Source organism: Phyllobates terribilis, unplaced genomic scaffold (assembly GCF_046119375.1).
Source record: "Phyllobates terribilis strain yellow unplaced genomic scaffold, ASM4611937v1 Scaffold_196__1_contigs__length_3587587, whole genome shotgun sequence".
NCBI lineage: Eukaryota > Metazoa > Chordata > Amphibia > Anura > Dendrobatidae > Phyllobates > Phyllobates terribilis.
The window spans coordinates 3,436,084-3,463,974 of record NW_027362956.1 but is presented as its reverse complement, the minus strand read 5'-3'; the positions used below and the strand labels follow the sequence as shown (position 1 = coordinate 3,463,974).

The 27,891-nt window shown below is 47.4% G+C and overlaps 17 non-coding genes across 17 annotated transcripts; all 17 read right to left on the bottom strand.

Moving 5' to 3' along the window:
• Positions 1–6,189: 6,189 nt before the first annotated feature.
• Positions 6,190–6,380, bottom strand: LOC141213384 (U2 spliceosomal RNA). The gene has a single exon (XR_012282887.1). It is a non-coding gene; the product is annotated as a U2 spliceosomal RNA (small nuclear RNA).
• A 1,122-nt stretch (positions 6,381–7,502) lies between these two features.
• On the bottom strand, positions 7,503–7,693 carry LOC141213383 (U2 spliceosomal RNA). Its single transcript, XR_012282886.1, has one exon. It is a non-coding gene; the product is annotated as a U2 spliceosomal RNA (small nuclear RNA).
• Positions 7,694–8,812: 1,119 nt separating this feature from the next.
• On the bottom strand, positions 8,813–9,003 carry LOC141213382 (U2 spliceosomal RNA). The gene has a single exon (XR_012282885.1). It is a non-coding gene; the product is annotated as a U2 spliceosomal RNA (small nuclear RNA).
• Positions 9,004–10,124: 1,121 nt separating this feature from the next.
• LOC141213381 (U2 spliceosomal RNA) lies at positions 10,125–10,315 on the bottom strand. Its single transcript, XR_012282884.1, has one exon. It is a non-coding gene; the product is annotated as a U2 spliceosomal RNA (small nuclear RNA).
• A 1,121-nt stretch (positions 10,316–11,436) lies between these two features.
• LOC141213380 (U2 spliceosomal RNA) lies at positions 11,437–11,627 on the bottom strand. Its single transcript, XR_012282883.1, has one exon. It is a non-coding gene; the product is annotated as a U2 spliceosomal RNA (small nuclear RNA).
• A 1,120-nt stretch (positions 11,628–12,747) lies between these two features.
• LOC141213379 (U2 spliceosomal RNA) lies at positions 12,748–12,938 on the bottom strand. The gene has a single exon (XR_012282882.1). It is a non-coding gene; the product is annotated as a U2 spliceosomal RNA (small nuclear RNA).
• Positions 12,939–14,061: 1,123 nt separating this feature from the next.
• Positions 14,062–14,252, bottom strand: LOC141213378 (U2 spliceosomal RNA). Its single transcript, XR_012282881.1, has one exon. It is a non-coding gene; the product is annotated as a U2 spliceosomal RNA (small nuclear RNA).
• Positions 14,253–15,373: 1,121 nt separating this feature from the next.
• On the bottom strand, positions 15,374–15,564 carry LOC141213377 (U2 spliceosomal RNA). Its single transcript, XR_012282880.1, has one exon. It is a non-coding gene; the product is annotated as a U2 spliceosomal RNA (small nuclear RNA).
• Positions 15,565–16,685: 1,121 nt separating this feature from the next.
• LOC141213376 (U2 spliceosomal RNA) lies at positions 16,686–16,876 on the bottom strand. The gene has a single exon (XR_012282879.1). It is a non-coding gene; the product is annotated as a U2 spliceosomal RNA (small nuclear RNA).
• A 1,117-nt stretch (positions 16,877–17,993) lies between these two features.
• On the bottom strand, positions 17,994–18,184 carry LOC141213456 (U2 spliceosomal RNA). The gene has a single exon (XR_012282958.1). It is a non-coding gene; the product is annotated as a U2 spliceosomal RNA (small nuclear RNA).
• Positions 18,185–19,305: 1,121 nt separating this feature from the next.
• On the bottom strand, positions 19,306–19,496 carry LOC141213449 (U2 spliceosomal RNA). Its single transcript, XR_012282951.1, has one exon. It is a non-coding gene; the product is annotated as a U2 spliceosomal RNA (small nuclear RNA).
• Positions 19,497–20,616: 1,120 nt separating this feature from the next.
• Positions 20,617–20,807, bottom strand: LOC141213491 (U2 spliceosomal RNA). The gene has a single exon (XR_012282991.1). It is a non-coding gene; the product is annotated as a U2 spliceosomal RNA (small nuclear RNA).
• A 1,121-nt stretch (positions 20,808–21,928) lies between these two features.
• LOC141213375 (U2 spliceosomal RNA) lies at positions 21,929–22,119 on the bottom strand. Its single transcript, XR_012282878.1, has one exon. It is a non-coding gene; the product is annotated as a U2 spliceosomal RNA (small nuclear RNA).
• A 1,120-nt stretch (positions 22,120–23,239) lies between these two features.
• On the bottom strand, positions 23,240–23,429 carry LOC141213498 (U2 spliceosomal RNA). The gene has a single exon (XR_012282998.1). It is a non-coding gene; the product is annotated as a U2 spliceosomal RNA (small nuclear RNA).
• A 1,120-nt stretch (positions 23,430–24,549) lies between these two features.
• Positions 24,550–24,740, bottom strand: LOC141213481 (U2 spliceosomal RNA). The gene has a single exon (XR_012282981.1). It is a non-coding gene; the product is annotated as a U2 spliceosomal RNA (small nuclear RNA).
• A 1,121-nt stretch (positions 24,741–25,861) lies between these two features.
• Positions 25,862–26,052, bottom strand: LOC141213373 (U2 spliceosomal RNA). Its single transcript, XR_012282876.1, has one exon. It is a non-coding gene; the product is annotated as a U2 spliceosomal RNA (small nuclear RNA).
• A 1,121-nt stretch (positions 26,053–27,173) lies between these two features.
• On the bottom strand, positions 27,174–27,364 carry LOC141213372 (U2 spliceosomal RNA). Its single transcript, XR_012282875.1, has one exon. It is a non-coding gene; the product is annotated as a U2 spliceosomal RNA (small nuclear RNA).
• Between the last annotated feature and the right edge of the window lie 527 nt (positions 27,365–27,891).

Genomic DNA, 27,891 nt, shown 5'->3' with positions numbered 1-27,891 from the left:
CAGGCAGGTAACTGGCAGGTACTGGCAGGTAACTAGCAGGAAACTGGCAGGTAACTGGCAACGGGACCTGAGGGCTGAAGCACAGGTGAGACACAGGTGCAAACAACATTGCTCGGGCACCTCCATTTTGGAGGAGGTGCCTTATATATGATGAAGTCCTCCGGCCATTGGCCGGGGACTCTTTAGGGCGGCGCGCGCGGCCCCTTTAAGAGGAGGGGAGCGCGCGCGCGCGCGCCCTAAGCACAGGGGCCGGGAAGGAGCGCGCGCTGAGAGCAGAGCAGGAGGAGGACGCCGGGACGGAGCGCGCGCTGACAGCAGAGCGGGGGAAGGAAGCCGGGCACGGAGCAGAGCGGTGAGAGGAGCAGCGTCCCTGCCTAGCAGAGGGCAGGGACGCCGGCACTACAGTACCCCCCCCTTTAGGCCCCCCCATTTTTAGGCCAGACAGAAATTTAGCTAGGATGAGAGGGGCATGGATGTTCTCCCGGGGCTCCCACGTTCTCTCCTCAGGACCAAACCCCTTCCAATCTACCAGGAAAAAGGTCTTTCCTCTTACCCTTTTGGTGGCAAGAATGTTCTCTACCTCAAACTCGTCCACAGCAGAAACCGGAGCAGGAGGCGTACCTGTAGACTTGGAAAAAGAGTTAAGTACCACAGGTTTGAGGAGAGACACATGGAAGGAGTTAGGGATCCGTAAGTTGGCCGGGAGTTTCAATTTATAGGCCACCGGGTTGATCTGACTGATGACCTCCAGTGGGCCGATGAACCGAGGCCCTAACTTATAGGAAGGGATCTTGAGCCGGACATATTTGGACGAGAGCCAGACTTTATCCCCAGGGCGGAATTGAGGAGGGTCCAGACGTTTTTTGTCAGCGTGTCTTTTCATACGCTCGGATGACAGAAGAAGTGCGGACTGGGTACTCTCCCATATGGAGGAAAATTTGTTAACAAGAGATTCCGCAGCCGGATTGTCCGCCGAGGTGGAGACGGGAAACGGGATCCGAGGATGCTGACCGTAGACTACAAAAAACGGGGATTTGGAGGAAGACTCGCTCTCGTGATTGTTGTACGAGAATTCGGCCCATGGCAGGAGATCCACCCAGTCAGAATGGTGGGCATTAACGAAGTGCCGAAGGTAACTGGTCAGGTTCTGATTGATCCGCTCCACTTGACCATTAGACTGTGGGTGGTAAGCGGAGGAGAAGTCCAGGGTGACGTCCAGCAATTTACAAGTGGCTCTCCAGAAACGGGAAGTGAACTGTACCCCACGATCCGACACGATGTGACGGGGCAGGCCATGAAGACGGAAGATGTGGCGGATAAAGTCTTTAGCCAGCTCGGGTGCAGACGGAAGACCTGGCAGTGGAATGAAGTGAGCCATCTTGGAGAAGCGGTCAGCGACCACCCAAATGACCGTACAACCGGCAGAGACAGGCAGATCAGTAATGAAGTCCATCGCTATATGCTGCCAAGGGGCAGCAGGTACTGGCAGAGGTAGGAGGCGGCCGGCCGGCAGGTGTCTCGGAACTTTGTTGCGGGCGCAGGACACACAGGCAGAAACAAAGTCTATTACATCCTTGTGCAGGTTAGGCCACCAGTAGTGCCGGGTAATAAGCTGGAGGGTCTTTTTCTGACCGGCGTGGCCAGCTAATTTAGACGAATGACCCCAGTGTAGAATCTTCTCCCGATCAGGTACTGGTACGAACGTCTTACCAGGAGGAAGACGATTTAGACTCACGGGAGCCACCTGCATTACTCTGGCGGGATCGATGATATGTTTCGGATCCTCCTCGAGATCAGACACCAGAAAGGATCGAGACAAGGCATCCGCCTTGACGTTTTTGTCAGCCGGGCGAAAATGAAGGACAAAATCAAAACGAGCAAAAAACAAGGACCACCGGGCTTGGCGCGGGTTAAGTCTCTGGGCATGCTGGAGGTAAGCCAAGTTCTTGTGGTCAGTGTAAATTATTACCGGGTGAAGAGCCCCCTCGAGCAGGTAACGCCACTCCTCCAATGCCAGTTTGATGGCCAATAACTCTCGGTCTCCTATGGAATAGTTGCGCTCAGAGGAGGAGAAGAGTTTAGAGAAGAAGCCACAAGTTACCATCCTCCCGGAAGATGATTTTTGAGTAAGTACCGCTCCGGCTCCAGAGGAGGAGGCGTCAACTTCCAGGAAGAACTGCTTGTTGCCATCTGGGCGATGCAGCACCGGGGCGGAAGAGAAGGCCTGTTTAAGGGAAAGAAAGGCCTCCTCTGCTTCGGGTGGCCACTCTTTGGGATTAGTACCTTTACGGGTGAGCGCAGAAATTGGGGCCGTCCGGGAAGAGAAGTGTGGTATGAAGAGGCGGTAGTAGTTGGCGAAGCCCAGGAAACGCTGAATGGCCTTCAACCCCTCCGGTCGGGGCCATTTCTCGATGGCAGACAGTTTCTCAGGATCCATTTGAAGGCCGGTCTGAGAGATAATGTAGCCCAGAAACGGAAGCGAGGTCTGCTCAAAGAGGCACTTCTCAAATTTAGCGTAGAGATGGTTCTGCCTTAGCCTGAGCAGGACCTGACGAACGTCCCTCCGGTGAGTCTGGAGATCCGGAGAGAAGACCAAGATGTCGTCCAGGTACACCACTACGCAGGAGTAGAGAAGGTCCCGGAAGATGTCATTGACCAACTCTTGAAAGACGGCAGGAGCGTTACAGAGACCAAAGGGCATTACCAGGTATTCATAGTGGCCGTCCCGGGTGTTGAATGCCGTCTTCCATTCATCCCCCTGACGAATACGAACCAGGTTGTACGCCCCACGAAGGTCCAGTTTGGTGAAGATCCTAGCCCCCCTCAGACGATCAAATAATTCTGGAATGAGCGGAAGGGGGTACTTATTCTTCACCGTGATCAGGTTTAGGCCTCTATAGTCTATACAGGGACGGAGAGAGCCGTCCTTCTTTTTGACGAAAAAGAAGCCTGCTCCCGCCGGGGAGGTAGATTTCCGGATGAATCCTCTGGCCAGATTCTCCTCAATATATTCGGACATTGACCGGGTCTCAGCAGCGGATAAAGGATAGATACGCCCACGGGGAGGAGTAGTACCGGGTAGCAGATCGATGGGACAGTCGTATGGTCTATGTGGTGGTAATGTCTCTGCCTCCTTTTTATTAAAGACATCTGCATAAGACCAATAAGGAATCGGAAGTCCAGGTAGATTAGCTGGGGTAGGAGAGGGACGAACGGGATGGACGGGAACCAGGCAGGTCTTATGACAGTCTTGTCCCCAGCGAAGGACCTCTCCGGTTTGCCAGTCTAGCACGGGTGCATGTCTCTGGAGCCAGGGCAGACCTAGCAAGAGGGCGTGAGAGAGTCCAGGCAGAACATGAAAGGAGATACTTTCAGAATGCAGCATTCCCACCTGCAGGGTAATGGATTCGGTGATGAGTTGAATGGGGCGAGGTAAGAGGCCCCCATCCACGGCAGCGACAGACAAGGGTACAGCCAGAGGTTTGGTGGGGATGCGGTATTTCTCAACCAGGGACTGTGAAATAAGGTTCCCGGCTGCTCCAGAGTCAAGTTGGGCTAGTTCGAAATAACGGTTCTCCCCGTAGATGATCGAAACTGACAACAGCAGGGATGGAGAGGATTTATTCTTGACTAGGTGGACCTCTCTGAGCGAACCTAGACACAGGCGTTTCCCGACCTCTCCGGGCAGGCACGGATCCGGTGCTCCTTACTGCCACAGTAGAAGCAGCTCCCCTCGGCACGGCGTGAGTCCTGACGGGTTTTGACCATCTTGGTCTGGTCGACCTGCATAGGCTCAGGAGAGTGTACCTGGGGAGAGATGGAGGGAATGACGGGTTTCTGGAAAGTAGGAGCTAAACGTGGAATCCTTCTCTCACGGGTGACCTCTTTGGCACGCTCCTGAAACCGTAGGTCAATTCGGGTGGCAAGAGTTATTAAGTCATCGAGAGTGGTAGGAATGTCCCGACCGGCAAGTTCATCTTTAATACGGCCGGACAGACCCTCCCAGAAGACGGAAACCAGAGCGTCGTTATCCCAGGCCAGCTCCGAGGCAAGGGTACGGAACCGTATGGCATATTGGCCCACGGTGAGACTCCCCTGACGGAGGCGTAGCAACGATGATGCAGATGAGGTCTTCCGTCCGGGTTCGTCGAAGACTTTCCGGAAAGCCGTGAGAAAAGCAGGCAAGTTGGACACCAGGGGGTCTCCTCTCTCCCATAGAGGATTCAGCCAGGCCAGGGCCTCCCCGGTGAGATGGGACATGATGAAGGCAATTTTGGCCCGGTCGGAGTTAAACTGGTAGGACAAAAGTTCAAAATGCAGGGTGCACTGATTCAAGAAGCCCCGAGCCTGGACGGGGTCGCCTCCGAAGCGAGGAGGTGCAGAAAGCCGGGGTCCGGGGTAGGATACCATAGTATTAGTGAGCAGCGGAGCCGCCGGATTGCAAGATATGGCACTAGCGGAGGTTGTTGGTGGATCAGACAGAGTGTTCAGGCGAGTATTAACATTCCGCAGGTGACCCAGGATGGCCTCCTGTTGGGACCTCTGACGGGACAGTTCAAGAGCGAGGTCCGAGAGCGAGGGAGCTTGGGTGCCACCGGGTTCCATGGCCCGAGCAAACTGTAACGGGTCCGGGAGGCGGACTGTAACGGGTCCGGGAGGCGGAACCTCTGAGCTACTATACAAGGGGGCGGCCCTTGTAAGGGAGCGGGTGGCAGTCTCTGGGTGAACGGACAGGGAGTTACGGCAAGTGATCAGGGCAGTCTCTGGGTAAGGGGTAGGTACGACCTGTGATGGCAGAGCCTCCGGGTAGGCTAGCAGGCAGGTGGTAGATGTGTGCTCCCAGGTGAGCAAGCGAGAGTCTCTGGAATAGCTGATGGTCACCGCACGTGACAACGGGACCTCCGGGCTGGCAAGCAGGCAGGTAACGGAGATGCGCTCCCAGGTGAGCGGGCAAGAGTCTCTGGAATAGCTGATGGTCACCGCACGTGACAACGGGACCTCCGGGCTGGCAAGCAGGCAGATAACGGAGAAGCGCTCCCAGGTGAGCGGGCAAGCTGGTCCATAGACAGACTGACCGGAGTAGTAAGGCAGACCGTCGGACCTCAGGCAAGCAGGCAGGTAGCTGACATGCGCTCCCAGGTGAGCGGGCAGGCTGGTCCTTCGACAGACTGACAGGAGAAGTAAGGCAGACCGTCGGACCTCAGACTGGCAGACAGGTAACAAGTATTCAGGCAGGAATCAGGCAGGTAACTGGCAGGTACTGGCAGGTAACTAGCAGGAAACTGGCAGGTAACTGGCAACGGGACCTGAGGGCTGAAGCACAGGTGAGACACAGGTGCAAACAACATTGCTCGGGCACCTCCATTTTGGAGGAGGTGCCTTATATATGATGAAGTCCTCCGGCCATTGGCCGGGGACTCTTTAGGGCGGCGCGCGCGGCCCCTTTAAGAGGAGGGGAGCGCGCGCGCGCGCGCCCTAAGCACAGGGGCCGGGAAGGAGCGCGCGCTGAGAGCAGAGCAGGAGGAGGACGCCGGGACGGAGCGCGCGCTGACAGCAGAGCGGGGGAAGGAAGCCGGGCACGGAGCAGAGCGGTGAGAGGAGCAGCGTCCCTGCCTAGCAGAGGGCAGGGACGCCGGCACTACAGTCTGCAGGCATTAAATGAAAGAAGTCAGTGTTCCAGCAGAGGGAGACAACGTTTCAGAAAAGGCATTGTAGCAAACCAAAAAAGAAATTTTAAGCGCAGCAGAGTAACCAGCTCACATACCTGTTAGCTCAGGTGAGTTTAAAAGGCTGCTGTTGATAACAAGGGCATTTGCTAAATAGATGGTGTGTGTGCAACAATATACTGAAAGGTCAATTATATTGTGCAGCTTATCTCACCACCTGTAGTTATTTAGGTGAAAGCTCCAAAATGCTTGCCTAATATGTCTGTTTATCCAAAAGGAAGTATAGAGGGAGAGCTAGATAGATAGCATTGCATTACATTACATTACATGGCAATGCAATGCACAGTTGCTGAAGTTGAACCAAAATGAGCTTGTCATCTGGCTTCTGCAACTTTTAACATGAAAAATCCAATGAGGAGAAGAAAAGCAAAGCCAAAGAGTCCATCCCAAAATCTGACAAACAAGCAAAATGAACAAAAAGCATTGAATTCAATTCTTTCTGATTTTAGAAACTGCATTAAAGAAGGGGTGCACCGGTCCTGGAGATACTGCAATACCAGGTCAATGCGTGGAGTGGACAGAGCAAGCTCTTTTTCCATCTCCCTGTTCTAAAAATCCATTTAATATATGGTCCCCAGATAGGGGACGTATCAGATATTAAACTGATAAGAACAGATACTACACTTGATCTTAGCCAAAAGGCCGAGAAGCGATAACCAGAATTGGTTTCCGACTACGGTGCCACCCAAGGATTCTGAAAAGTCCATTTGTGGAGATGGCCACCTGGACTCCCGTTAAGAAGACATGCTGTCAACCTCTAGATCCCTCACATGCCTGCACTTTTCGGCTTGCTGCTGCTGCAATCCACGCGTTTTAGATCTGCATAACTCCACCTCTTTTAGCACAGTACCCTCAACCCCCGGCTGTTCCCACCCGCCTCAACACCGTTGGAAGGGAGGAGAACCAATTAAGGCGGGGGGGGGGGGTGGAACGAGCAGCTGTCTACCCTTAGCAGGAGGGTTGCTGATTAATTACCTCTCCTGCTGCTGCTGCTGCTGGCTGTCCAGCAGCAGACTGAAGGTGGCTGCTGCTGTGCGCAGGTATATAAAGGCTCAGAGCCTATTATGACACGCGCAGCCAGCGTTCCATTGCCACATTCCGTCTACTGCAGGCGGGATACCTGGATGGCTGAATGTCACTGAGAAGCTCACAGAGACCGCCATAAGCAACAGTTTAAAAGAATGCCACAGACTAATCAACCAAACTTTTTGGGTTGGTTTCTCTTTTATAGTCTGCAGGCATTAAATGAAAGAAGTCAGTGTTCCAGCAGAGGGAGACAACGTTTCAGAAAAGGCATTGTAGCAAACCAAAAAAGAAATTTTAAGCGCAGCAGAGTAACCAGCTCACATACCTGTTAGCTCAGGTGAGTTTAAAAGGCTGCTGTTGATAACAAGGGCATTTGCTAAATAGATGGTGTGTGTGCAACAATATACTGAAAGGTCAATTATATTGTGCAGCTTATCTCACCACCTGTAGTTATTTAGGTGAAAGCTCCAAAATGCTTGCCTAATATGTCTGTTTATCCAAAAGGAAGTATAGAGGGAGAGCTAGATAGATAGCATTGCATTACATTACATTACATGGCAATGCAATGCACAGTTGCTGAAGTTGAACCAAAATGAGCTTGTCATCTGGCTTCTGCAACTTTTAACATGAAAAATCCAATGAGGAGAAGAAAAGCAAAGCCAAAGAGTCCATCCCAAAATCCGACAAACAAGCAAAATGAACAAAAAGCATTGAATTCAATTCTTTCTGATTTTAGAAACTGCATTAAAGAAGGGGTGCACCGGTCCTGGAGATACTGCAATACCAGGTCAATGCGTGGAGTGGACAGAGCAAGCTCTTTTTCCATCTCCCTGTTCTAAAAATCCATTTAATATATGGTCCCCAGATAGGGGACGTATCAGATATTAAACTGATAAGAACAGATACTACACTTGATCTTAGCCAAAAGGCCGAGAAGCGATAACCAGAATTGGTTTCCGACTACGGTGCCACCCAAGGATTCTGAAAAGTCCATTTGTGGAGATGGCCACCTGGACTCCCGTTAAGAAGACATGCTGTCAACCTCTAGATCCCTCACATGCCTGCACTTTTCGGCTTGCTGCTGCTGCAATCCACGCGTTTTAGATCTGCATAACTCCACCTCTTTTAGCACAGTACCTTCAACCCCCAGCTGTTCCCACCCGCCTCAACACCGTTGGAAGGGAGGAGAACCAATTAAGGCGGGGGGGGGTGGAACGAGCAGCTGTCTACCCTTAGCAGGAGGGTTGCTGATTAATTACCTCTCCTGCTGCTGCTGCTGCTGGCTGTCCAGCAGCAGACTGAAGGTGGCTGCTGCTGTGCGCAGGTATATAAATGCTCAGAGCCTATTATGACACGCGCAGCCAGCGTTCCATTGCCACATTCCGTCTACTGCAGGCGGGATACCTGGATGGCTGAATGTCACTGAGAAGCTCACACAGACCGCCATAAGCAACAGTTTAAAAGAATGCCACAGACTAATCAACCAAACTTTTTGGGTTGGTTTCTCTTTTATAGTCTGCAGGCATTAAATGAAAGAAGTCAGTGTTCCAGCAGAGGGAGACAACGTTTCAGAAAAGGCATTGTAGCAAACCAAAAAAGAAATTTTAAGCGCAGCAGAGTAACCAGCTCACATACCTGTTAGCTCAGGTGAGTTTAAAAGGCTGCTGTTGATAACAAGGGCATTTGCTAAATAGATGGTGTGTGTGCAACAATATACTGAAAGGTCAATTATATTGTGCAGCTTATCTCACCACCTGTAGTTATTTAGGTGAAAGCTCCAAAATGCTTGCCTAATATGTCTGTTTATCCAAAAGGAAGTATAGAGGGAGAGCTAGATAGATAGCATTGCATTACATTACATTACATGGCAATGCAATGCACAGTTGCTGAAGTTGAACCAAAATGAGCTTGTCATCTGGCTTCTGCAACTTTTAACATGAAAAATCCAATGAGGAGAAGAAAAGCAAAGCCAAAGAGTCCATCCCAAAATCCGACAAACAAGCAAAATGAACAAAAAGCATTGAATTCAATTCTTTCTGATTTTAGAAACTGCATTAAAGAAGGGGTGCACCGGTCCTGGAGATACTGCAATACCAGGTCAATGCGTGGAGTGGACAGAGCAAGCTCTTTTTCCATCTCCCTGTTCTAAAAATCCATTTAATATATGGTCCCCAGATAGGGGACGTATCAGATATTAAACTGATAAGAACAGATACTACACTTGATCTTAGCCAAAAGGCCGAGAAGCGATAACCAGAATTGGTTTCCGACTACGGTGCCACCCAAGGATTCTGAAAAGTCCATTTGTGGAGATGGCCACCTGGACTCCCGTTAAGAAGACATGCTGTCAACCTCTAGATCCCTCACATGCCTGCACTTTTCGGCTTGCTGCTGCTGCAATCCACGCGTTTTAGATCTGCATAACTCCACCTCTTTTAGCACAGTACCCTCAACCCCCGGCTGTTCCCACCCGCCTCAACACCGTTGGAAGGGAGGAGAACCAATTAAGGTGGGGGGGGGGGTGGAACGAGCAGCTGTCTACCCTTAGCAGGAGGGTTGCTGATTAATTACCTCTCCTGCTGCTGCTGCTGCTGGCTGTCCAGCAGCAGACTGAAGGTGGCTGCTGCTGTGCGCAGGTATATAAAGGCTCAGAGCCTATTATGACACGCGCAGCCAGCGTTCCATTGCCACATTCCGTCTACTGCAGGCGGGATACCTGGATGGCTGAATGTCACTGAGAAGCTCACAGAGACCGCCATAAGCAACAGTTTAAAAGAATGCCACAGACTAATCAACCAAACTTTTTGGGTTGGTTTCTCTTTTATAGTCTGCAGGCATTAAATGAAAGAAGTCAGTGTTCCAGCAGAGGGAGACAACGTTTCAGAAAAGGCATTGTAGCAAACCAAAAAAGAAATTTTAAGCGCAGCAGAGTAACCAGCTCACATACCTGTTAGCTCAGGTGAGTTTAAAAGGCTGCTGTTGATAACAAGGGCATTTGCTAAATAGATGGTGTGTGTGCAACAATATACTGAAAGGTCAATTATATTGTGCAGCTTATCTCACCACCTGTAGTTATTTAGGTGAAAGCTCCAAAATGCTTGCCTAATATGTCTGTTTATCCAAAAGGAAGTATAGAGGGAGAGCTAGATAGATAGCATTGCATTACATTACATTACATGGCAATGCAATGCACAGTTGCTGAAGTTGAACCAAAATGAGCTTGTCATCTGGCTTCTGCAACTTTTAACATGAAAAATCCAATGAGGAGAAGAAAAGCAAAGCCAAAGAGTCCATCCCAAAATCCGACAAACAAGCAAAATGAACAAAAAGCATTGAATTCAATTCTTTCTGATTTTAGAAACTGCATTAAAGAAGGGGTGCACCGGTCCTGGAGATACTGCAATACCAGGTCAATGCGTGGAGTGGACAGAGCAAGCTCTTTTTCCATCTCCCTGTTCTAAAAATCCATTTAATATATGGTCCCCAGATAGGGGACGTATCAGATATTAAACTGATAAGAACAGATACTACACTTGATCTTAGCCAAAAGGCCGAGAAGCGATAACCAGAATTGGTTTCCGACTACGGTGCCACCCAAGGATTCTGAAAAGTCCATTTGTGGAGATGGCCACCTGGACTCCCGTTAAGAAGACATGCTGTCAACCTCTAGATCCCTCACATGCCTGCACTTTTCGGCTTGCTGCTGCTGCAATCCACGCGTTTTAGATCTGCATAACTCCACCTCTTTTAGCACAGTACCCTCAACCCCCAGGTGTTCCCACCCGCCTCAACACCGTTGGAAGGGAGGAGAACCAATTAAGGCGGGGGGGGGGGGTGGAACGAGCAGCTGTCTACCCTTAGCAGGAGGGTTGCTTTTTAATTACCTCTCCTGCTGCTGCTGCTGCTGGCTGTCCAGCAGCAGACTGAGGTGGCTGCTGCTGTGCGCAGGTATATAAAGGCTCAGAGCCTATTATGACACGCGCAGCCAGCGTTCCATTGCCACATTCCGTCTACTGCAGGCGGGATACCTGGATGGCTGAATGTCACTGAGAAGCTCACAGAGACCGCCATAAGCAACAGTTTAAAAGAATGCCACAGACTAATCAACCAAACTTTTTGGGTTGGTTTCTCTTTTATAGTCTGCAGGCATTAAATGAAAGAAGTCAGTGTTCCAGCAGAGGGAGACAACGTTTCAGAAAAGGCATTGTAGCAAACCAAAAAAGAAATTTTAAGCGCAGCAGAGTAACCAGCTCACATACCTGTTAGCTCAGGTGAGTTTAAAAGGCTGCTGTTGATAACAAGGGCATTTGCTAAATAGATGGTGTGTGTGCAACAATATACTGAAAGGTCAATTATATTGTGCAGCTTATCTCACCACCTGTAGTTATTTAGGTGAAAGCTCCAAAATGCTTGCCTAATATGTCTGTTTATCCAAAAGGAAGTATAGAGGGAGAGCTAGATAGATAGCATTGCATTACATTACATTACATGGCAATGCAATGCACAGTTGCTGAAGTTGAACCAAAATGAGCTTGTCATCTGGCTTCTGCAACTTTTAACATGAAAAATCCAATGAGGAGAAGAAAAGCAAAGCCAAAGAGTCCATCCCAAAATCCGACAAACAAGCAAAATGAACAAAAAGCATTGAATTCAATTCTTTCTGATTTTAGAAACTGCATTAAAGAAGGGGTGCACCGGTCCTGGAGATACTGCAATACCAGGTCAATGCGTGGAGTGGACAGAGCAAGCTCTTTTTCCATCTCCCTGTTCTAAAAATCCATTTAATATATGGTCCCCAGATAGGGGACGTATCAGATATTAAACTGATAAGAACAGATACTACACTTGATCTTAGCCAAAAGGCCGAGAAGCGATAACCAGAATTGGTTTCCGACTACGGTGCCACCCAAGGATTCTGAAAAGTCCATTTGTGGAGATGGCCACCTGGACTCCCGTTAAGAAGACATGCTGTCAACCTCTAGATCCCTCACATGCCTGCACTTTTCGGCTTGCTGCTGCTGCAATCCACGCGTTTTAGATCTGCATAACTCCACCTCTTTTAGCACAGTACCCTCAACCCCCGGCTGTTCCCACCCGCCTCAACACCGTTGGAAGGGAGGAGAACCAATTAAGGCGGGGGGGGGGTGGAACGAGCAGCTGTCTACCCTTAGCAGGAGGGTTGCTGATTAATTACCTCTCCTGCTGCTGCTGCTGCTGGCTGTCCAGCAGCAGACTGAAGGTGGCTGCTGCTGTGCGCAGGTATATAAAGGCTCAGAGCCTATTATGACACGCGCAGCCAGCGTTCCATTGCCACATTCCGTCTACTGCAGGCGGGATACCTGGATGGCTGAATGTCACTGAGAAGCTCACAGAGACCGCCATAAGCAACAGTTTAAAAGAATGCCACAGACTAATCAACCAAACTTTTTGGGTTGGTTTCTCTTTTATAGTCTGCAGGCATTAAATGAAAGAAGTCAGTGTTCCAGCAGAGGGAGACAACGTTTCAGAAAAGGCATTGTAGCAAACCAAAAAAGAAATTTTAAGCGCAGCAGAGTAACCAGCTCACATACCTGTTAGCTCAGGTGAGTTTAAAAGGCTGCTGTTGATAACAAGGGCATTTGCTAAATAGATGGTGTGTGTGCAACAATATACTGAAAGGTCAATTATATTGTGCAGCTTATCTCACCACCTGTAGTTATTTAGGTGAAAGCTCCAAAATGCTTGCCTAATATGTCTGTTTATCCAAAAGGAAGTATAGAGGGAGAGCTAGATAGATAGCATTGCATTACATTACATTACATGGCAATGCAATGCACAGTTGCTGAAGTTGAACCAAAATGAGCTTGTCATCTGGCTTCTGCAACTTTTAACATGAAAAATCCAATGAGGAGAAGAAAAGCAAAGCCAAAGAGTCCATCCCAAAATCCGACAAACAAGCAAAATGAACAAAAAGCATTGAATTCAATTCTTTCTGATTTTAGAAACTGCATTAAAGAAGGGGTGCACCGGTCCTGGAGATACTGCAATACCAGGTCAATGCGTGGAGTGGACAGAGCAAGCTCTTTTTCCATCTCCCTGTTCTAAAAATCCATTTAATATATGGTCCCCAGATAGGGGACGTATCAGATATTAAACTGATAAGAACAGATACTACACTTGATCTTAGCCAAAAGGCCGAGAAGCGATAACCAGAATTGGTTTCCGACTACGGTGCCACCCAAGGATTCTGAAAAGTCCATTTGTGGAGATGGCCACCTGGACTCCCGTTAAGAAGACATGCTGTCAACCTCTAGATCCCTCACATGCCTGCACTTTTCGGCTTGCTGCTGCTACAATCCACGCGTTTTAGATCTGCATAACTCCACCTCTTTTAGCACAGTACCCTCAACCCCCGGCTGTTCCCACCCGCCTCAACACCGTTGGAAGGGAGGAGAACCAAGTAAGGCGGGGGGGGGGGGGTGGAACGAGCAGCTGTCTACCCTTAGCAGGAGGGTTGCTGATTAATTACCTCTCCTGCTGCTGCTGCTGCTGGCTGTCCAGCAGCAGACTGAAGGTGGCTGCTGCTGTGCGCAGGTATATAAAGGCTCAGAGCCTATTATGACACGCGCAGCCAGCGTTCCATTGCCACATTCCGTCTACTGCAGGCGGGATACCTGGATGGCTGAATGTCACTGAGAAGCTCACAGAGACCGCCATAAGCAACAGTTTAAAAGAATGCCACAGACTAATCAACCAAACTTTTTGGGTTGGTTTCTCTTTTATAGTCTGCAGGCATTAAATGAAAGAAGTCAGTGTTCCAGCAGAGGGAGACAACGTTTCAGAAAAGGCATTGTAGCAAACCAAAAAAGAAATTTTAAGCGCAGCAGAGTAACCAGCTCACATACCTGTTAGCTCAGGTGAGTTTAAAAGGCTGCTGTTGATAACAAGGGCATTTGCTAAATAGATGGTGTGTGTGCAACAATATACTGAAAGGTCAATTATATTGTGCAGCTTATCTCACCACCTGTAGTTATTTAGGTGAAAGCTCCAAAATGCTTGCCTAATATGTCTGTTTATCCAAAAGGAAGTATAGAGGGAGAGCTAGATAGATAGCATTGCATTACATTACATTACATGGCAATGCAATGCACAGTTGCTGAAGTTGAACCAAAATGAGCTTGTCATCTGGCTTCTGCAACTTTTAACATGAAAAATCCAATGAGGAGAAGAAAAGCAAAGCCAAAGAGTCCATCCCAAAATCCGACAAACAAGCAAAATGAACAAAAAGCATTGAATTCAATTCTTTCTGATTTTAGAAACTGCATTAAAGAAGGGGTGCACCGGTCCTGGAGATACTGCAATACCAGGTCAATGCGTGGAGTGGACAGAGCAAGCTCTTTTTCCATCTCCCTGTTCTAAAAATCCATTTAATATATGGTCCCCAGATAGGGGACGTATCAGATATTAAACTGATAAGAACAGATACTACACTTGATCTTAGCCAAAAGGCCGAGAAGCGATAACCAGAATTGGTTTCCGACTACGGTGCCACCCAAGGATTCTGAAAAGTCCATTTGTGGAGATGGCCACCTGGACTCCCGTTAAGAAGACATGCTGTCAACCTCTAGATCCCTCACATGCCTGCACTTTTCGGCTTGCTGCTGCTGCAATCCACGCGTTTTAGATCTGCATAACTCCACCTCTTTTAGCACAGTACCTTCAACACCCGGCTGTTCCCACCCGCCTCAACACCGTTGGAAGGGAGGAGAACCAATTAAGGCGGGGGGGGGGGTGGAACGAGCAGCTGTCTACCCTTAGCAGGAGGGTTGCTGATTAATTACCTCTCCTGCTGCTGCTGCTGCTGGCTGTCCAGCAGCAGACTGAAGGTGGCTGCTGCTGTGCGCAGGTATATAAAGGCTCAGAGCCTATTATGACACGCGCAGCCAGCGTTCCATTGCCACATTCCGTCTACTGCAGGCGGGATACCTGGATGGCTGAATGTCACTGAGAAGCTCACAGAGACCGCCATAAGCAACAGTTTAAAAGAATGCCACAGACTAATCAACCAAACTTTTTGGGTTGGTTTCTCTTTTATAGTCTGCAGGCATTAAATGAAAGAAGTCAGTGTTCCAGCAGAGGGAGACAACGTTTCAGAAAAGGCATTGTAGCAAACCAAAAAAGAAATTTTAAGCGCAGCAGAGTAACCAGCTCACATACCTGTTAGCTCAGGTGAGTTTAAAAGGCTGCTGTTGATAACAAGGGCATTTGCTAAATAGATGGTGTGTGTGCAACAATATACTGAAAGGTCAATTATATTGTGCAGCTTATCTCACCACCTGTAGTTATTTAGGTGAAAGCTCCAAAATGCTTGCCTAATATGTCTGTTTATCCAAAAGGAAGTATAGAGGGAGAGCTAGATAGATTGCATTGCATTACATTACATTACATGGCAATGCAATGCACAGTTGCTGAAGTTGAACCAAAATGAGCTTGTCATCTGGCTTCTGCAACTTTTAACATGAAAAATCCAATGAGGAGAAGAAAAGCAAAGCCAAAGAGTCCATCCCAAAATCCGACAAACAAGCAAAATGAACAAAAAGCATTGAATTCAATTCTTTCTGATTTTAGAAACTGCATTAAAGAAGGGGTGCACCGGTCCTGGAGATACTGCAATACCAGGTCAATGCGTGGAGTGGACAGAGCAAGCTCTTTTTCCATCTCCCTGTTCTAAAAATCCATTTAATATATGGTCCCCAGATAGGGGACGTATCAGATATTAAACTGATAAGAACAGATACTACACTTGATCTTAGCCAAAAGGCCGAGAAGCGATAACCAGAATTGGTTTCCGACTACGGTGCCACCCAAGGATTCTGAAAAGTCCATTTGTGGAGATGGCCACCTGGACTCCCGTTAAGAAGACATGCTGTCAACCTCTAGATCCCTCACATGCCTGCACTTTTCGGCTTGCTGCTGCTGCAATCCACGCGTTTTAGATCTGCATAACTCCACCTCTTTTAGCACAGTACCTTCAACCCCCGGCTGTTCCCACCCGCCTCAACACCGTTGGAAGGGAGGAGAACCAATTAAGGCGGGGGGGGGGGGTGGAACGAGCAGCTGTCTACCCTTAGCAGGAGGGTTGCTGATTAATTACCTCTCCTGCTGCTGCTGCTGCTGGCTGTCCAGCAGCAGACTGAAGGTGGCTGCTGCTGTGCGCAGGTATATAAAGGCTCAGAGCCTATTATGACACGCGCAGCCAGCGTTCCATTGCCACATTCCGTCTACTGCAGGCGGGATACCTGGATGGCTGAATGTCACTGAGAAGCTCACAGAGACCGCCATAAGCAACAGTTTAAAAGAATGCCACAGACTAATCAACCAAACTTTTTGGGTTGGTTTCTCTTTTATAGTCTGCAGGCATTAAATGAAAGAAGTCAGTGTTCCAGCAGAGGGAGACAAGTTTCAGAAAAGGCATTGTAGCAAACCAAAAAAGAAATTTTAAGCGCAGCAGAGTAACCAGCTCACATACCTGTTAGCTCAGGTGAGTTTAAAAGGCTGCTGTTGATAACAAGGGCATTTGCTAAATAGATGGTGTGTGTGCAACAATATACTGAAAGGTCAATTATATTGTGCAGCTTATCTCACCACCTGTAGTTATTTAGGTGAAAGCTCCAAAATGCTTGCCTAATATGTCTGTTTATCCAAAAGGAAGTATAGAGGGAGAGCTAGATAGATAGCATTGCATTACATTACATTACATGGCAATGCAATGCACAGTTGCTGAAGTTGAACCAAAATGAGCTTGTCATCTGGCTTCTGCAACTTTTAACATGAAAAATCCAATGAGGAGAAGAAAAGCAAAGCCAAAGAGTCCATCCCAAAATCCGACAAACAAGCAAAATGAACAAAAAGCATTGAATTCAATTCTTTCTGATTTTAGAAACTGCATTAAAGAAGGGGTGCACCGGTCCTGGAGATACTGCAATACCAGGTCAATGCGTGGAGTGGACAGAGCAAGCTCTTTTTCCATCTCCCTGTTCTAAAAATCCATTTAATATATGGTCCCCAGATAGGGGACGTATCAGATATTAAACTGATAAGAACAGATACTACACTTGATCTTAGCCAAAAGGCCGAGAAGCGATAACCAGAATTGGTTTCCGACTACGGTGCCACCCAAGGATTCTGAAAAGTCCATTTGTGGAGATGGCCACCTGGACTCCCGTTAAGAAGACATGCTGTCAACCTCTAGATCCCTCACATGCCTGCACTTTTCGGCTTGCTGCTGCTGCAATCCACGCGTTTTAGATCTGCATAACTCCACCTCTTTTAGCACAGTACCCTCAACCCCCGGCTGTTCCCACCCGCCTCAACACCGTTGGAAGGGAGGAGAACCAATTAAGGTGGGGGGGGGGTGGAACGAGCAGCTGTCTACCCTTAGCAGGAGGGTTGCTGATTAATTACCTCTCCTGCTGCTGCTGCTGGCTGTCCAGCAGCAGACTGAAGGTGGCTGCTGCTGTGCGCAGGTATATAAAGGCTCAGAGCCTATTATGACACGCGCAGCCAGCGTTCCATTGCCACATTCCGTCTACTGCAGGCGGGATACCTGGATGGCTGAATGTCACTGAGAAGCTCACAGAGACCGCCATAAGCAACAGTTTAAAAGAATGCCACAGACTAATCAACCAAACTTTTTGGGTTGGTTTCTCTTTTATAGTCTGCAGGCATTAAATGAAAGAAGTCAGTGTTCCAGCAGAGGGAGACAACGTTTCAGAAAAGGCATTGTAGCAAACCAAAAAAGAAATTTTAAGCGCAGCAGAGTAACCAGCTCACATACCTGTTAGCTCAGGTGAGTTTAAAAGGCTGCTGTTGATAACAAGGGCATTTGCTAAATAGATGGTGTGTGTGCAACAATATACTGAAAGGTCAATTATATTGTGCAGCTTATCTCACCACCTGTAGTTATTTAGGTGAAAGCTCCAAAATGCTTGCCTAATATGTCTGTTTATCCAAAAGGAAGTATAGAGGGAGAGCTAGATAGATAGCATTGCATTACATTACATTACATGGCAATGCAATGCACAGTTGCTGAAGTTGAACCAAAATGAGCTTGTCATCTGGCTTCTGCAACTTTTAACATGAAAAATCCAATGAGGAGAAGAAAAGCAAAGCCAAAGAGTCCATCCCAAAATCCGACAAACAAGCAAAATGAACAAAAAGCATTGAATTCAATTCTTTCTGATTTTAGAAACTGCATTAAAGAAGGGGTACACCGGTCCTGGAGATACTGCAATACCAGGTCAATGCGTGGAGTGGACAGAGCAAGCTCTTTTTCCATCTCCCTGTTCTAAAAATCCATTTAATATATGGTCCCCAGATAGGGGACGTATCAGATATTAAACTGATAAGAACAGATACTACACTTGATCTTAGCCAAAAGGCCGAGAAGCGATAACCAGAATTGGTTTCCGACTACGGTGCCACCCAAGGATTCTGAAAAGTCCATTTGTGGAGATGGCCACCTGGACTCCCGTTAAGAAGACATGCTGTCAACCTCTAGATCCCTCACATGCCTGCACTTTTCGGCTTGCTGCTGCTGCAATCCACGCGTTTTAGATCTGCATAACTCCACGTCTTTTAGCACAGTACCCTCAACCCCCGGCTGTTCCCACCCGCCTCAACACCGTTGGAAGGGAGGAGAACCAATTAAGGCGGGGGGGGGGTTGGAACGAGCAGCTCTCTACCCTTAGCAGGAGGGTTGCTGATTAATTACCTCTCCTGCTGCTGCTGCTGCTGGCTGTCCAGCAGCAGACTGAAGGTGGCTGCTGCTGTGCGCAGGTATATAAAGGCTCAGAGCCTATTATGACACGCGCAGCCAGCGTTCCATTGCCACATTCCGTCTACTGCAGGCGGGATACCTGGATGGCTGAATGTCACTGAGAAGCTCACAGAGACCGCCATAAGCAACAGTTTAAAATAATGCCACAGACTAATCAACCAAACTTTTTGGGTTGGTTTCTCTTTTATAGTCTGCAGGCATTAAATGAAAGAAGTCAGTGTTCCAGCAGAGGGAGACAACGTTTCAGAAAAGGCATTGTAGCAAACCAAAAAAGAAATTTTAAGCGCAGCAGAGTAACCAGCTCACATACCTGTTAGCTCAGGTGAGTTTAAAAGGCTGCTGTTGATAACAAGGGCATTTGCTAAATAGATGGTGTGTGTGCAACAATATACTGAAAGGTCAATTATATTGTGCAGCTTATCTCACCAACTGTAGTTATTTAGGTGAAAGCTCCAAAATGCTTGCCTAATATGTCTGTTTATCCAAAAGGAAGTATAGAGGGAGAGCTAGATAGATAGCATTGCATTCCATTACATTACATGGCAATGCAATGCACAGTTGCTGAAGTTGAACCAAAATGAGCTTGTCATCTGGCTTCTGCAACTTTTAACATGAAAAATCCAATGAGGAGAAGAAAAGCAAAGCCAAAGAGTCCATCCCAAAATCCGACAAACAAGCAAAATGAACAAAAAGCATTGAATTCAATTCTTTCTGATTTTAGAAACTGCATTAAAGAAGGGGTGCACCGGTCCTGGAGATACTGCAATACCAGGTCAATGCGCGGAGTGGACAGAGCAAGCTCTTTTTCCATCTCCCTGTTCTAAAAATCCATTTAATATATGGTCCCCAGATAGGGGACGTATCAGATATTAAACTGATAAGAACAGATACTACACTTGATCTTAGCCAAAAGGCCGAGAAGCGATAACCAGAATTGGTTTCCGACTACGGTGCCACCCAAGGATTCTGAAAAGTCCATTTGTGGAGATGGCCACCTGGACTCCCGTTAAGAAGACATGCTGTCAACCTCTAGATCCCTCACATGCCTGCACTTTTCGGCTTGCTGCTGCTGCAATCCACGCGTTTTAGATCTGCATAACTCCACCTCTTTTAGCACAGTACCCTCAACCCCCGGCTGTTCCCACCCGCCTCAACACCGTTGGAAGGGAGGAGAACCAATTAAGGCGGGGGGGGGGTGGAACGAGCAGCTGTCTACCCTTAGCAGGAGGGTTGCTGATTAATTACCTCTCCTGCTGCTGCTGCTGCTGGCTGTCCAGCAGCAGACTGAAGGTGGCTGCTGCTGTGCGCAGGTATATAAAGGCTCAGAGCCTATTATGACACGCGCAGCCAGCGTTCCATTGCCACATTCCGTCTACTGCAGGCGGGATACCTGGATGGCTGAATGTCACTGAGAAGCTCACAGAGACCGCCATAAGCAACAGTTTAAAAGAATGCCACAGACTAATCAACCAAACTTTTTGGGTTGGTTTCTCTTTTATAGTCTGCAGGCATTAAATGAAAGAAGTCAGTGTTCCAGCAGAGGGAGACAACGTTTCAGAAAAGGCATTGTAGCAAACCAAAAAAGAAATTTTAAGCGCAGCAGAGTAACCAGCTCACATACCTGTTAGCTCAGGTGAGTTTAAAAGGCTGCTGTTGATAACAAGGGCATTTGCTAAATAGATGGTGTGTGTGCAACAATATACTGAAAGGTCAATTATATTGTGCAGCTTATCTCACCACCTGTAGTTATTTAGGTGAAAGCTCCAAAATGCTTGCCTAATATGTCTGTTTATCCAAAAGGAAGTATAGAGGGAGAGCTAGATAGATAGCATTGCATTACATTACATTACATGGCAATGCAATGCACAGTTGCTGAAGTTGAACCAAAATGAGCTTGTCATCTGGCTTCTGCAACTTTTAACATGAAAAATCCAATGAGGAGAAAAAAAGCAAAGCCAAAGAGTCCATCCCAAAATCCGACAAACAAGCAAAATGAACAAAAAGCATTGAATTCAATTCTTTCTGATTTTAGAAACTGCATTAAAGAAGGGGTGCACCGGTCCTGGAGATACTGCAATACCAGGTCAATGCGTGGAGTGGACAGAGCAAGCTCTTTTTCCATCTCCCTGTTCTAAAAATCCATTTAATATATGGTCCCCAGATAGGGGACGTATCAGATATTAAACTGATAAGAACAGATACTACACTTGATCTTAGCCAAAATGCCGAGAAGCGATAACCAGAATTGGTTTCCGACTACGGTGCCACCCAAGGATTCTGAAAAGTCCATTTGTGGAGATGGCCACCTGGACTCCCGTTAAGAAGACATGCTGTCAACCTCTAGATCCCTCACATGCCTGCACTTTTCGGCTTGCTGCTGCTGCAATCCACGCGTTTTAGATCTGCATAACTCCACCTCTTTTAGCACAGTACCCTCAACCCCCGGCTGTTCCCACCCGCCTCAACACCGTTGGAAGGGAGGAGAACCAATTAAGGCGGGGGGGGGGGTGGAACGAGCAGCTGTCTACCCTTAGCAGGAGGGTTGCTGATTAATTACCTCTCCTGCTGCTGCTGCTGCTGGCTGTCCAGCAGCAGACTGAAGGTGGCTGCTGCTGTGCGCAGGTATATAAAGGCTCAGAGCCTATTATGACACGCGCAGCCAGCGTTCCATTGCCACATTCCGTCTACTGCAGGCGGGATACCTGGATGGCTGAATGTCACTGAGAAGCTCACAGAGACCGCCATAAGCAACAGTTTAAAAGAATGCCACAGACTAATCAACCAAACTTTTTGGGTTGGTTTCTCTTTTATAGTCTGCAGGCATTAAATGAAAGAAGTCAGTGTTCCAGCAGAGGGAGACAACGTTTCAGAAAAGGCATTGTAGCAAACCAAAAAAGAAATTTTAAGCGCAGCAGAGTAACCAGCTCACATACCTGTTAGCTCAGGTGAGTTTAAAAGGCTGCTGTTGATAACAAGGGCATTTGCTAAATAGATGGTGTGTGTGCAACAATATACTGAAAGGTCAATTATATTGTGCAGCTTATCTCACCACCTGTAGTTATTTAGGTGAAAGCTCCAAAATGCTTGCCTAATATGTCTGTTTATCCAAAAGGAAGTATAGAGGGAGAGCTAGATAGATAGCATTGCATTACATTACATTACATGGCAATGCAATGCACAGTTGCTGAAGTTGAACCAAAATGAGCTTGTCATCTGGCTTCTGCAACTTTTAACATGAAAAATCCAATGAGGAGAAGAAAAGCAAAGCCAAAGAGTCCATCCCAAAATCCGACAAACAAGCAAAATGAACAAAAAGCATTGAATTCAATTCTTTCTGATTTTAGAAACTGCATTAAAGAAGGGGTGCACCGGTCCTGGAGATACTGCAATACCAGGTCAATGCGTGGAGTGGACAGAGCAAGCTCTTTTTCCATCTCCCTGTTCTAAAAATCCATTTAATATATGGTCCCCAGATAGGGGACGTATCAGATATTAAACTGATAAGAACAGATACTACACTTGATCTTAGCCAAAAGGCCGAGAAGCGATAACCAGAATTGGTTTCCGACTACGGTGCCACCCAAGGATTCTGAAAAGTCCATTTGTGGAGATGGCCACCTGGACTCCCGTTAAGAAGACATGCTGTCAACCTCTAGATCCCTCACATGCCTGCACTTTTCGGCTTGCTGCTGCTGCAATCCACGCGTTTTAGATCTGCATAACTCCACCTCTTTTAGCACAGTACCCTCAACCCCCGGCTGTTCCCACCCGCCTCAACACCGTTGGAAGGGAGGAGAACCAATTAAGGCGGGGGGGGGGTGGAACGACCAGCTGTCTACCCTTAGCAGGAGGGTTGCTGATTAATTACCTCTCCTGCTGCTGCTGCTGCTGGCTGTCCAGCAGCAGACTGAAGGTGGCTGCTGCTGTGCGCAGGTATATAAAGGCTCAGAGCCTATTATGACACGCGCAGCCAGCGTTCCATTGCCACATTCCGTCTACTGCAGGCGGGATACCTGGATGGCTGAATGTCACTGAGAAGCTCACAGAGACCGCCATAAGCAACAGTTTAAAAGAATGCCACAGACAAATCAACCAAACTTTTTGGGTTGGTTTCTCTTTTATAGTCTGCAGGCATTAAATGAAAGAAGTCAGTGTTCCAGCAGAGGGAGACAACGTTTCAGAAAAGGCATTGTAGCAAACCAAAAAAGAAATTTTAAGCGCAGCAGAGTAACCAGCTCACATACCTGTTAGCTCAGGTGAGTTTAAAAGGCTGCTGTTGATAACAAGGGCATTTGCTAAATAGATGGTGTGTGTGCAACAATATACTGAAAGGTCAATTATATTGTGCAGCTTATCTCACCACCTGTAGTTATTTAGGTGAAAGCTCCAAAATGCTTGCCTAATATGTCTGTTTATCCAAAAGGAAGTATAGAGGGAGAGCTAGATAGATAGCATTGCATTACATTACATTACATGGCAATGCAATGCACAGTTGCTGAAGTTGAACCAAAATGAGCTTGTCATCTGGCTTCTGCAACATTTAACATGAAAAATCCAATGAGGAGAAGAAAAGCAAAGCCAAAGAGTCCATCCCAAAATCCGACAAATAAGCAAAATGAACAAAAAGCATTGAATTCAATTCTTTCTGATTTTAGAAACTGCATTAAAGAAGGGGTGCACCGGTCCTGGAGATACTGCAATACCAGTCAATGCGTGGAGTGGACAGAGCAAGCTCTTTTTCCATCTCCCTGTTCTAAAAATCCATTTAATATATGGTCCCCAGATAGGGGACGTATCAGATATTAAACTGATAAGAACAGATACTACACTTGATCTTAGCCAAAAGGCCGAGAAGCGATAACCAGAATTGGTTTCCGACTACGGTGCCACCCAAGGATTCTGAAAAGTCCATTTGTGGAGATGGCCACCTGGACTCCCGTTAAGAAGACATGCTGTCAACCTCTAGATCCCTCACATGCCTGCACTTTTCGGCTTGCTGCTGCTGCAATCCACGCGTTTTAGATCTGCATAACTCCACCTCTTTTAGCACAGTACCCTCAACCCCCGGCTGTTCCCACCCGCCTCAACACCGTTGGAAGGGAGGAGAACCAATTAAGGCGGGGGGGGGGTGGAACGAGCAGCTGTCTACCCTTAGCAGGAGGGTTGCTGATTAATTACCTCTCCTGCTGCTGCTGCTGCTGGCTGTCCAGCAGCAGACTGAAGGTGGCTGCTGCTGTGCGCAGGTATATAAAGGCTCAGAGCCTATTATGACACGCGCAGCCAGCGTTCCATTGCCACATTCCGTCTACTGCAGGCGGGATACCTGGATGGCTGAATGTCACTGAGAAGCTCACAGAGACCGCCATAAGCAACAGTTTAAAAGAATGCCACAGACTAATCAACCAAACTTTTTGGGTTGGTTTCTCTTTTATAGTCTGCAGGCATTAAATGAAAGAAGTCAGTGTTCCAGCAGAGGGAGACAACGTTTCAGAAAAGGCATTGTAGCAAACCAAAAAAGAAATTTTAAGCGCAGCAGAGTAACCAGCTCACATACCTGTTAGCTCAGGTGAGTTTAAAAGGCTGCTGTTGATAACAAGGGCATTTGCTAAATAGATGGTGTGTGTGCAACAATATACTGAAAGGTCAATTATATTGTGCAGCTTATCTCACCACCTGTAGTTATTTAGGTGAAAGCTCCAAAATGCTTGCCTAATATGTCTGTTTATCCAAAAGGAAGTATAGAGGGAGAGCTAGATAGATAGCATTGCATTACATTACATTACATGGCAATGCAATGCACAGTTGCTGAAGTTGAACCAAAATGAGCTTGTCATCTGGCTTCTGCAACTTTTAACATGAAAAATCAAATGAGGAGAAGAAAAGCAAAGCCAAAGAGTCCATCCCAAAATCCGACAAACAAGCAAAATGAACAAAAAGCATTGAATTCAATTCTTTCTGATTTTAGAAACTGCATTAAAGAAGGGGTGCACCGGTCCTGGAGATACTGCAATACCAGGTCAATGCGTGGAGTGGACAGAGCAAGCTCTTTTTCCATCTTCCTGTTCTAAAAATCCATTTAATATATGGTCCCCAGATAGGGGACGTATCAGATATTAAACTGATAAGAACAGATACTACACTTGATCTTAGCCAAAAGGCCGAGAAGCGATAACCAGAATTGGTTTCCGACTACGGTGCCACCCAAGGATTCTGAAAAGTCCATTTGTGGAGATGGCCACCTGGACTCCCGTTAAGAAGACATGCTGTCAACCTCTAGATCCCTCACATGCCTGCACTTTTCGGCTTGCTGCTGCTGCAATCCACGCGTTTTAGATCTGCATAACTCCACCTCTTTTAGCACAGTACCCTCAACCCCCGGCTGTTCCCACCCGCCTCAACACCGTTGGAAGGGAGGAGAACCAATTAAGGCGGGGGGGGGGGTGGAACGAGCAGCTGTCTACCCTTAGCAGGAGGGTTGCTGATTAATTACCTCTCCTGCTGCTGCTGCTGCTGGCTGTCCAGCAGCAGACTGAAGGTGGCTGCTGCTGTGCGCAGGTATATAAAGGCTCAGAGCCTATTATGACACGCGCAGCCAGCATTCCATTGCCACATTCCGTCTACTGCAGGCGGGATACCTGGATGGCTGAATGTCACTGAGAAGCTCACAGAGACCGCCATAAGCAACAGTTTAAAAGAATGCCACAGACTAATCAACCAAACTTTTTGGGTTGGTTTCTCTTTTATAGTCTGCAGGCATTAAATGAAAGAAGTCAGTGTTCCAGCAGAGGGAGACAACGTTTCAGAAAAGGCATTGTAGCAAACCAAAAAAGAAATTTTAAGCGCAGCAGAGTAACCAGCTCACATACCTGTTAGCTCAGGTGAGTTTAAAAGGCTGCTGTTGATAACAAGGGCATTTGCTAAATAGATGGTGTGTGTGCAACAATATACTGAAAGGTCAATTATATTGTGCAGCTTATCTCACCACCTGTAGTTATTTAGGTGAAAGCTCCAAAATGCTTGCCTAATATGTCTGTTTATCCAAAAGGAAGTATAGAGGGAGAGCTAGATAGATAGCATTGCATTACATTACATTACATGGCAATGCAATGCACAGTTGCTGAAGTTGAACCAAAATGAGCTTGTCATCTGGCTTCTGCAACTTTTAACATGAAAAATCCAATGAGGAGAAGAAAAGCAAAGCCAAAGAGTCCATCCCAAAATCCGACAAACAAGCAAAATGAACAAAAAGCATTGAATTCAATTCTTTCTGATTTTAGAAACTGCATTAAAGAAGGGGTGCACCGGTCCTGGAGATACTGCAATACCAGGTCAATGCGTGGAGTGGACAGAGCAAGCTCTTTTTCCATCTCCCTGTTCTAAAAATCCATTTAATATATGGTCCCCAGATAGGGGACGTATCAGATATTAAACTGATAAGAACAGATACTACACTTGATCTTAGCCAAAAGGCCGAGAAGCGATAACCAGAATTGGTTTCCGACTACGGTGCCACCCAAGGATTCTGAAAAGTCCATTTGTGGAGATGGCCACCTGGACTCCCGTTAAGAAGACATGCTGTCAACCTCTAGATCCCTCACATGCCTGCACTTTTCGGCTTGCTGCTGCTGCAATCCACGCGTTTTAGATCTGCATAACTCCACCTCTTTTAGCACAGTACCCTCAACCCCCGGCTGTTCCCACCCGCCTCAACACCGTTGGAAGGGAGGAGAACCAATTAAGGCGGGGGGGGGGGTGGAACGAGCAGCTGTCTACCCTTAGCAGGAGGGTTGCTGATTAATTACCTCTCCTGCTGCTGCTGCTGCTGGCTGTCCAGCAGCAGACTGAAGGTGGCTGCTGCTGTGCGCAGGTATATAAAGGCTCAGAGCCTATTATGACACGCGCAGCCAGCGTTCCATTGCCACATTCCGTCTACTGCAGGCGGGATACCTGGATGGCTGAATGTCACTGAGAAGCTCACAGAGACCGCCATAAGCAACAGTTTAAAAGAATGCCACAGACTAATCAACCAAACTTTTTGGGTTGGTTTCTCTTTTATAGTCTGCAGGCATTAAATGAAAGAAGTCAGTGTTCCAGCAGAGGGAGACAACGTTTCAGAAAAGGCATTGTAGCAAACCAAAAAAGAAATTTTAAGCGCAGCAGAGTAACCAGCTCACATACCTGTTAGCTCAGGTGAGTTTAAAAGGCTGCTGTTGATAACAAGGGCATTTGCTAAATAGATGGTGTGTGTGCAACAATATACTGAAAGGTCAATTATATTGTGCAGCTTATCTCACCACCTGTAGTTATTTAGGTGAAAGCTCCAAAATGCTTGCCTAATATGTCTGTTTATCCAAAAGGAAGTATAGAGGGAGAGCTAGATAGATAGCATTGCATTACATTACATTACATGGCAATGCAATGCACAGTTGCTGAAGTTGAACCAAAATGAGCTTGTCATCTGGCTTCTGCAACTTTTAACATGAAAAATCCAATGAGGAGAAGAAAAGCAAAGCCAAAGAGTCCATCCCAAAATCCGACAAACAAGCAAAATGAACAAAAAGCATTGAATTCAATTCTTTCTGATTTTAGAAACTGCATTAAAGAAGGGGTGCACCGGTCCTGGAGATACTGCAATACCAGGTCAATGCGTGGAGTGGACAGAGCAAGCTCTTTTTCCATCTCCCTGTTCTAAAAATCCATTTAATATATGGTCCCCAGATAGGGGACGTATCAGATATTAAACTGATAAGAACAGATACTACACTTGATCTTAGCCAAAAGGCCGAGAAGCGATAACCAGAATTGGTTTCCGACTACGGTGCCACCCAAGGATTCTGAAAAGTCCATTTGTGGAGATGGCCACCTGGACTCCCGTTAAGAAGACATGCTGTCAACCTCTAGATCCCTCACATGCCTGCACTTTTCGGCTTGCTGCTGCTGCAATCCACGCGTTTTAGATCTGCATAACTCCACCTCTTTTAGCACAGTACCCTCAACCCCCGGCTGTTCCCACCCGCCTCAACACCGTTGGAAGGGAGGAGAACCAATTAAGGCGGGGGGGGGGGGGTGGAACGAGCAGCTGTCTACCCTTAGCAGGAGGGTTGCTGATTAATTACCTCTCCTGCTGCTGCTGCTGCTGGCTGTCCAGCAGCAGACTGAAGGTGGCTGCTGCTGTGCGCAGGTATATAAAGGCTCAGAGCCTATTATGACACGCGCAGCCAGCGTTCCATTGCCACATTCCGTCTACTGCAGGCGGGATACCTGGATGGCTGAATGTCACTGAGAAGCTCACAGAGACCGCCATAAGCAACAGTTTAAAAG